At 40.9% G+C, this 9,929-nt stretch overlaps 1 protein-coding gene across 4 annotated transcripts in view; it reads left to right on the top strand.

Annotated features, from left to right (window-relative positions):
- Positions 1-774: 774 nt before the first annotated feature.
- The window catches only part of ttll7 (tubulin tyrosine ligase-like family, member 7), an 82,118-nt gene continuing 72,963 nt past the window's right edge, over positions 775-9,929 (top strand). Inside the window, exon 1 of one of the 4 annotated variants that reach the window (XM_026193851.1) lies at positions 775-1,045. The gene's annotated coding sequence lies outside the window, so the exon portion shown is untranslated. The remainder of the gene's footprint in view (positions 1,046-9,929) is intronic. The other 3 variants (XM_026193853.1, XM_026193854.1, XM_026193852.1) reach the window with 3 other exon arrangements.

Genomic DNA, 9,929 nt, shown 5'->3' with positions numbered 1-9,929 from the left:
TCTTCAAAAAATAAAAATACAATAACTGAGCCTTACACCGGGGTATCGTTGCACTGGTTTACTGAACCTTACTTTCAGGGCATGTACAGAACATGAGCATCCATTTTCTACTGCCTCCTACAGGACACACTCTTCTTCCACTTCCTTACACATTAATGTAACACAGAACTAATACTGCCTCTCCTGGCATTACCATTGTAACAACACATTCATTCTGTTTCTTTCAGAAGATTAACAGGAACTTAGGATGTAGGTATCTATGAATAATAACTATTATGTATACTCATATATTTATATAACCACTTATTTCTTGCGATACCACAATAACAAAGAAAATAAATAAATAAAATGTTTTAGTTCACATCTGTCATAAAACTTTATCATAAACTAGTATTCCGAAAATACAGGTTCTTCCCCACAAGTCTTAAAATGTGGCACATCTGGCTGTAGTTTTGGACACGTTAATGAACTCGGAGCGGGACGCGCCCATTAAATGCAGGGTTGTTTTTAGCACCATGGTCAGCGACACAGTTGCTAGGTAGCTGTCCTGTGTTTGTATCAGTGAGTTGAGGAGGAAGAGCTGTACCTACACTAAACAACGACCTGAAGATGTACGAAATCTCATTCGCAGTAGTGGTATCACTTTTCCCTTCCTTCACAGCTACTTAGTAGATAAATATAATATGTGCTGACTTAACATATAAGCCGCTCAGGGTGCTAAATGTCACGTAGTTGCCAAATTGCGAATGCAAACTTCAGCACTTCCTTCAGGCTTCCCCCCCCCACTCTTACACACCGAATGGTTTTGCCCATGGACTCGCTCCAGCACTCCTAGCACACAAGAGCACTACAATATACAGATTTTTGTTGTCTGTCAGCCAACGTCTGTTTGTTGTTTAGTGGCGGTAACACGAAGCAGGCACTGCTAAAGTCTTGTAAACATTCCAGTGACTGGAGGGCTTCTGCAAAGACTTCTCCAAACGGTGGCTGTGTCGTCCGGATGAGAGCAGCAGAAGCTACACTGCCAGCGCTCGGAATAAATAAGGTAACGTTGAGGGGCTACTTTGCTTTCGCCTGTGCATTCTTCGCTAGGCATTACAGCTAAGCTAGCTGTAGAATAGCCTGGGGGTCATTATGTTGTCTTTGAGTAATTGTGTCATTAGGGAATATATTATTTGTTTTTATGTTACAAAATTGAATAAAAATGCTCTCATTCGACTACACTGTAAACGCTGCAGTGACGCTGAAAGTTAGCTGGATGGTCACACTGCCAGATTGTTTCCTTGTGCTTTGATTCTTCCACCTGACCTATGCAATAGCAGCCTAGCGTTAGCTACTGCTTGCTAGCAACTCATTCATGGCAGGAAAACACCTGCTCAGGCTATGTGACATTTCATTTGCGAGCACAAGCAGTTTTCTTGAAAAGCCGATATATTACACGCGAGATTGTAAGTAATCGTATTTGGTGCTAATCTTTAAATACGAGGAAGATATTTTAAAAAAGAGGGGGGGATGGCCTATAATCCCACCACTGATCTGGAAGATACCATATTGACTACTTTGCTGTGACATGCATAGATTCCCCCTTTTACTCTTGTGCAGCAAAGCGTTTTAGTTCAGACCAGCTTTGCAAGAACCCCTATTTTATTTGCGCCAACATATGGGTGAGCAATGAGAAGCTTTAATTATATGATGAATACGGAGCTTGAAGACTGGATTGATTCTGTGCTTTTTGCAGTCGAGTGTGCCACTTGCAGACCACATGCCGACAGGGCACCCTGCTAGTGACCATTCCCATCCGCGCAGATGGATTACATGTTAATAACAAGCTTAACATATTCTGAATGTCATCCTGCCTGTAGGCCATATGCCAGACACACGGTTTTTGACATAAATATAAATATGATATGTTTAATCTCTTATTTTCATACATCTTGTGATGTGTAGTAGTAATATACTTTATTACATTTGAGTAAAGGTTTCGTGTGAGAAATTTAACCTTACTTCAACCATTCCACAAATGCTAGTAGCACTGAAGAGAGGTTCACATTTTTACAAACTACAGGCGTTTGCTGATGTTGTTTTTTTTACTATGTCCCCTGTGCTCTGTGCAAAATGCTTTGCATAGTAAGCAAATGATTTCATTAAGCCAAAGGCTTTCTGCCCTTTTTCTGTTTGTAAATCACTTTTCATTCAGAGCTTTGTGCAACTGTGGACTGAGCACTGTCCACACTGTCCATGTTTTTTCACCCTGTCCCATTTTATGTAGATGAAGCTTGTAGGTTGCAGTTAATGTATTCAGTTAATTTCCTTTCCAAGGTGGTGGCTTTAATGTAACATTTGACAAGTTAGCATAAATTATTTCTGATGAAGTTATCCTTAACATTTAACTGTTGCTGTATTTCAGTACCCTGTGGGCTGACAGCTCCCACACTTGTTCCTCTTCATATGTTGAGGAAGGCGTGAAGTCAGTGTTGGGTCACTGGTTGGAGCTAATTTTAGATCCACTGCGATTCAAAGCTCTCTGCTTTCCTGTGAGAATTGGCCACAAATTTAGCCCTCATTATTGAGGTGTCAGTGGTCAGATAGTTAACTAAATAAATGTAATTATGCTATGTTTATTTTATTAAACTTCCTGGTTTTCACAGTTAAAATATGCAGCGTCACTCTTACAGTTTTTCACATGAGCAGCGTTTATTGAATCCTTCCAACGTGTTCTCAAAACGTGGTAAAACTATTAAACACATCAAAACTCTTGAAATTCTATAAAGTTTGAAAATATATGGAGTAAAAATTACAAATTGGACCCCCCCAATACCGGCACTTAACGGAGGACAGTTGTATTGGGGGACTTAAGTGATATACAGAAACACAGTAAAGAGTCAAGATTACAGTAAACGAGAATCAGCTGGGAATGGATTGTTCAGCTCATCTTGCATTCACATAAGAAAAAGAAATAGAACAACACATGTTGTAAGTGTGTATGTTTTATATGTGTTTTGTATCTCACAGGATTTATATACAGTCATGTAAAAAAGAAAGCTTTCACATCCCACGATTCAGTAGCCTGCAGAACAACCTTTAGCAGCACTAACTTGATATTATCAGGGGATTATTTTTACAGTCATGTGAAAAACGAAATAGAAACCTAAGTACACCCCATTATTTAATAGCTTGCAGAGCCATTTTAGCTGCAGCTACTTAAGTCATTGAATTGAAGTAATTGTTTTCTGTCACGTCTGAGGTAAGGAGAGGACCCAAACGCTTAACTCTAAAAAGGCAGTTCATTTATTTACAGCGAACAATAAATGTGCAAGCTCCAGCAGTGTGGCTCCCAAGATGATTCCTCCCGAATTCCTCACAGTGCAAACGTGCATGGCGTGAATCGTGACGACAACGAACTCCGATCCCCCGCTGTGGCTCTGCTCCCGTGGAACACCCCGCTCTCGACTCCTAGTGAAAAAATTCCAAAACACAAACGATGACTAGGTACCTTTCGGTAAAGAGGTTTTCAAAAATAGAAAGCCGTGGCTGTGCTAATGAGTCGAACTCAACGATCCAGCGTCGACTGAAGCTCAGCTACTTGTTTAAGAAGGGACGCTGGTGCAGACTGTAATCAGCTACACCTGGCAGCAGCTGATGAGCTGCAGGTGTGGCAAGCTCCAGCGCGGGAACGCTTCCAGGATGAACTGCCCTCGGTGCCCAAGCTTCCGGGTCCCGATCGTCCTGTAACAAAACATAAACACAGGGAGGGGAGGAAGGGAGAAACACACAAAACATCACACACATACACAACAGCGGAGAACTGCCAGACTGTGACAATATCAGTCTCTCACATTGTTGTGGAGGCCTGCTCCTCTTTCAAAAGTTGCTTCAAAATCATTGAAGTTTGGACATTCATTTCTTGAAGAGACCTTATTCAGTTCTCTTGAGGTCTTATTGCACCATGTCAGTCGCCAAATCTCTTTGACTGGGCCATTGCGACACCTTGATTCTTTTTTTTCTTTTTCTTTTTTACAATTTTCAGTCATTCGGTTGCAGATTCGCCTGTATGTTTGGGATTATTGTCCTGTCGCGTGAAAGAATTGTATGTAAGCTGCAGCTGTTTAATAGATGGCCTCACATTTGACTCTGGAATACTCTGGCATATAGAGGAGCTCATGGTTATTGGTGGTTTTGGCTGCAAACAAACCAAATCATGATCCCTCCACCACCATACTTGAAGTGTTTGCGCCTGATACACTGTGTTTGATTTTCTCCAAACATGGTGCTGTGCATCATGGCACATCTCCATTTTTGGATGGTCTACCTAAAAGACGTTGTTGCAGAAGCTTTATTGTTTGTTCAGATCCAACTTTGCAAACTTGGCATGCGCCATTAGCGTGCTGCCTGCTGTAACCCTAATTTCCTTCGGGATTAATAAAGTATTCTGATTCTGATTCTGATTAAGCTGTGCTGCCATGTTTTTATAGAGAGAAAAGACTTTCTCCTGGTAACGGTTTCAAAGACGCCATACTTGTTTGTATTTGTACTGTCATGAATTTTAACATTTAACATGATAAATGAGGCCAGTAGAATCTGAGTTGTAGCCCTTGTGTTTTCTGCACTTTTTCTGAACATTGTGTGCTCTAACCTTCGGGTCTTTTAGGTCCACTCGTGGGAACACTTTGGCTTTGTGTTAGCATGCCTGAATGCTTCAGACTATCAAACTACCAAAACATCAGATTTAAAGATCTATATTTATAGCTGTGGTCACAGTTGCTGGATAATCAATTAATCAAATTCATTTAATTAGCAGCTTCTGGCTGCTGCTTACCCTCTTAATTCCTATGGAAGCAGCAAGGGTGTAATTAGTTTGCAGAGGACTGCATAGAGTCCTGTGAAATGTTTCTTTTTCACATGACTTTGTGTAATACTGTTATTTCCTTTTGAAAGTGTCCAGTTTCACTTCTTACTTATCCAGCATGATTACAAGAAGTGTGAATCAAGTAAGAAGTTAAGTAAATGTGATATTGGGTAAGATGTGAAATGTTAAACACAGCTCTGCTGTAGCATTATAAAGTAGAAGAGCATCTCTTTGCAAAAATATGTTTTACTGGGTGAGACCAGGTTAGCAAAAAAGTTCAAATGAAGTCGGCAAATTGTTTCTAAATAGATGGAAACTGTTTACGATTTTGCAGAAAGAGCAAGAAAAACTGTGACGCATGAAATGTCAAATGCCACTCACAGTTTTCTGCTTAAATTCTTTGTTTACATTTGCGTTTTATCTGTGATGGAGCCATGCTGTAATAGTACAACATGACTCCATTCTTAGCCAGTGCCTTCTTCTGAATGCTCGTACATCCCCGGGGGTCCCAATGCTGCCATAATGGCGGGCATACTATTATGTACATAGAAGAACTTCTGTCTGGAAATCCTGCTCTTTCAGTTTAGCACAAGGCTAAATGGTATTTCCCCAGGACTTTCTATTGATTCTGTATTTGATTTCTGCTTTCAAGAAGTAGTTTCATGTTAGGCTGGAGGAATATAAAACAAGTCCCTCTGGGATGTACCACTGGTTGTTGACAGGACTTGTGTAATAGGTGTGACACAACCTTGTCATGTACAAACACAGTCTTCTGCTTAAGCTCTGCTTTTCCTTTGACTCACTGCTTTCAGACTATTTACGTGGTCTTTGTGGATTTGTTTTTGGTATAAAAGAGGTTGTTATAAAGAGTGATTTGCTGTCATCTTAAAATACTGAGATAGTATCATCCTGTATTGCACGTTCCTCTAAGGATGAAGAAGAACTGCAAACCATACCAGCAAAATGCCCCCACAGCCAAACAGAGCCACTGTATGGGTCAAGGACTCAATTGTTTTCCTTTACTTTTCCACTTTGCCTGTGTGGGGAGACCACGGTGTGTAGTAGTCTGACTACACATTTACCACCTGTGCTGGATAATAAGGGTGAGATTGTGCATAACAATGCCCTGAAAGACAGATATGCATTTGTTGAGCAGCATGAAGAGCTGACTCGCTACAATGAAGCCTTTCTGTGTCGTGTGGCAGGGAGGGAACGTGCATGAGCTAAGCATCTCTACCAGGTCTGCAGTCATAGCACTGCAAATTCTCAGATGGCCCTTTGGCTCACCCTGTTGGTGAAAATGTGCTACTGCAGCAGAGGATTAAGTGGAAACTCCACTTTATTACGATTATATGTAGGGACGAATAGTAATTTGTACTTATAATGCTGTCAGTATTTATGAATATGACAAATGTGACAAATAGTTATTAAAACCTCCAAACCAGATTGTGTTGGTGTTTCTATTCATTACAGAGTCCTTTAAATAGAAATCTGAGGACCAGATTAACAAACTTACAGGGGGCCTGTGGCTGTTAAAGAAATGCAGCTGCTGCCATTTTTTGAAGGTGCATTTACAGAAGAGACTGACAGGATGATTGTCACAAAATAATGTTTTTTTTAAGTTAATAACACTAAATCCTCAGCTTCAAGTGAGTTCAGGTAAAATCAGGCCATCTCGTGGTTTATAGCCACCGCTACCAGCGAAACAAACGAGCAAAGCAACAGCAGGCCTCTTTTTGCTGGATCATCCATCAGTGTGCCGCTGAAATGTCTCACCTGTGACCTTATATGGTCGCAAAAACAAGCCTAGATAGAAAAATCCGTGTCGACATTTTTTTCCATAAGATACAAGGAGCGGAAATTAAATCATCGAATCAGTGACATATTTACTGACATACTTATAAATATATTTATGCGCATGTGTATCTTGGTTTTTTTGTTGTTTGAGGTTGAAGCATGTTTTATTACAGTAGCTATTTTCTTTTTTTTTAAGTGTAATTTATAATGTCTGTCATATCTGAAAAATAATTATTATAAATCTTGATTAAAAACAAAAAAACCTCTTCAAAAAAATTCTTCTTCAAATTAGGAATAAATAACCCTGCAATACTGTGCAGGATAATTAAGAGCAACAACACGGCGTTTGCCTGGGGACTGTGTATCATTTTCATTTTTTAAAATACTTGCATTAGAGATTGTGTGCACTTTCTGCTTGTGTGTTAGTTTAGTTGCATCATATGTGCTCGTCAGCTCCACCGTTGTTCCTGAGGGTTCACGTGACACCAAGGTCTGCTGCTCCTATGGAGACGGTATTCCCTGCCTACTGTACAGAGAGCCAGTACACCACTGGGAGGTGGGGGAAGATTGTCAACAGCACAGCTTGCTTCACTTTATCACCCTGACTCTTTGTTGTTGCTCTCCCTCCCTCTCTGCTGAGCTCACTTTAGTCTCCATTCGTCCCAGGATCAATGCCGCGTGGTTTCCGCAGGCAGACCAAGAGGCTGACAGTGACGACTACTGAGTGATCAAGCAAGGCGATCAGATTGTTTCCTCATTCTAATTTGTCCAGAGGCTGCTGATGGGATCAATAAGGTCGCTTTGCAAGCTAGCCCATGTGCTTGTGCTCCTACAGGAGAGTGTGTGGACGGTAAACACTGGTCGATAGGAAATGGACTTTTCTGTGTGTTCTCGCCACTAGAGGCTGCTGTTGATCTCTTTATGAAATGCAGTGGAGACGCCACAAGACGGTGCACTGTAGATGTATCACTAGTTTATGTTTCTTATGATATATGTGCTCTTTATACGGTGCCACGAATAAGTATTTGCCCCCCTTGCCTGATTTCTTAGTTTTTTGCATATTTGTCACACTTGCATGTTTCAGATCATCAAACAAATGTTAACATTAGACAAAGAGAATGCAAGAAAATATAAAACACAGTTTTTAAATGATCATTTCATTTAAGGGCAAAATGCTATCCAAATCTACCTGCCCTGTGTGACCTATTGACTCAAGAGTCAAATAAAATTTATATGAGAAATTAATTGAGCTAAAAGATCTCAAAAATAAACCGACCTGCCTTCCCAGCAGTGGTTAGACTACCAAAATCACTCTATGAGCACATCAAAAACTCATCCAGGGTGGCACTAAACAGTATCTAAAGAACTGCAGGACTCAGTTGCCTAATTTAAGGTCAGTGTTGATGAATTAACATTAAGAAAAACTGGGCAAAAATGGCATCCATAGGAGATTTCCAAGGCAAAACCCACTGCTGAACAAAAAGAACATCTTGAATCCACAAGACGTTTGGGAAAATGTTCTGCAGGCTGAGGAGAGTTGAACTGTTTGGAAGGTTTGCTTCTCGTTACATCTGGTGTGAAACTAACATCAGTTCATAGAAAGAAAGTCAGTTTTGTCCTTATTTAAATCCAAATGAATTCTTTGGTGTGACTGTAAACGAGCCTTTCATGCTTGAAAAGCCTCCAGTTTGGCTGGATTAAAATCATTTTTGCAAATGATATAAAAAAATATCGCAAATGCTTGATTGCAGTTCTTTTTGTCAAGACTGGCCAATTATCAGGGTGCATTTACTTTTTTAGCTTTTTTTCATCTTAATAAATCATCATTAACAAACTGCATTTTGCATTTACTCGGCTTATCTTATCTAATATTTAATTTGCTTGATGATCTGAACATGTAAGTGTGATAAATATGCAAAACAAAAAGAGAAATCAGGAAGTGGGCAAACGTGTTTTTATGGCAAACTATAATATATACAGTGGGGCAAAAAAGTATTTAGTCAGCCACCGATTGTGCAAGTTCCCCCACTTAAAATGATGACAGAGGTCAGTAATTTGCACCAGAGGTACACTTCAACTGTGAGAGACAGAATGTGAAAAATAAATCCATGAATCCACATGGTAGGATTTGTAAAGAATTTATTGGTAAATCAGGGTGGAAAATAAGTATTTGGTCACCTCAAACAAGGAAAATCTCTGGCTCTCACAGACCTGTAACGTCTTCTGTAAGAAGCTTTTCTGTCCCCCACTCGTTACCTGTATGAATGGCACCTGTTTGAACTCATCATCTGTATAAAAGACACCTGTCCACAGCCTCAAACAGTCAGACTCCAAACTCCGCCATGGCCAAGACCAAAGAGCTTTCGAAGGACACCAGGAAAAGTATTGTAGACCTGCACCAGACTGGGAAGAGTGAATCTACAATAGGCAAGCAGCTTGGTGTGAAAAAATCAACTGTGGGAGCAATCATCAGAAAATGGAAGACATACAAGACCACTGATAATCTCCCTCGATCTGGGGCTCCACGCAAGATCTCATCCCGTGGGGTCAAAATGATCATGAGAACGGTGAGCAAAGATCCCAGAACCACACGGGGGGACCTGGTGAATGACCTGCAGAGAGCTGGGACCAAAGTAACAAAGGTCACCATCAGTAACACACTACAACGGCAGGGAATCAAATCCCGCAGTGCCAGACGTGTTCCGCTGCTGAAGCCAGTGCATGTCCAGGCCCGTCTGAAGTTTGCCAGAGAGCACATGGATGATACAGCAGAGGATTGGGAGAATGTCATGTGGTCAGATGAAACCAAAGTAGAACTTTTTGGTATAAACTCAACTCGTCGTGTTTGGAGGAAGAAGAATACTGAGTTGCATCCCAAGAACACCATACCTACTGTGAAGCATGGGGGTGGAAACATCATGCTATGGGGCTGTTTTTCTGCCAAGGGGACAGGACGACTGATCCGTGTTAAGGACAGAATGAATGGGGCCATGTATCGTGAGATTTTGAGCCAAAACCTCCTTCCATCAGTGAGAACTTTGAAGATGAAACGAGGCTGGGTCTTCCAACATGACAATGATCCAAAACACACCGCCCGGGCAACAAAGGAGTGGCTCCGTAAGAAGCATTTGAAAGTCCTGGAGTGGCCTAGCCAGTCTCCAGACCTCAACCCCATAGAAAATCTGTGGCGGGAGTTGAAAGTGGCTGACTAAATACTTTTTTGCCCCACTGTATCACTATATTTCACAGACTTATTAATCTTGCTATCTTGCTAACTTTGCTATGC

Source organism: Astatotilapia calliptera, chromosome 15, assembly GCF_900246225.1.
Source record: "Astatotilapia calliptera chromosome 15, fAstCal1.2, whole genome shotgun sequence".
Lineage (NCBI taxonomy): Eukaryota > Metazoa > Chordata > Actinopteri > Cichliformes > Cichlidae > Astatotilapia > Astatotilapia calliptera.
This window is presented reverse-complemented; position numbering and strand designations above follow the sequence as displayed.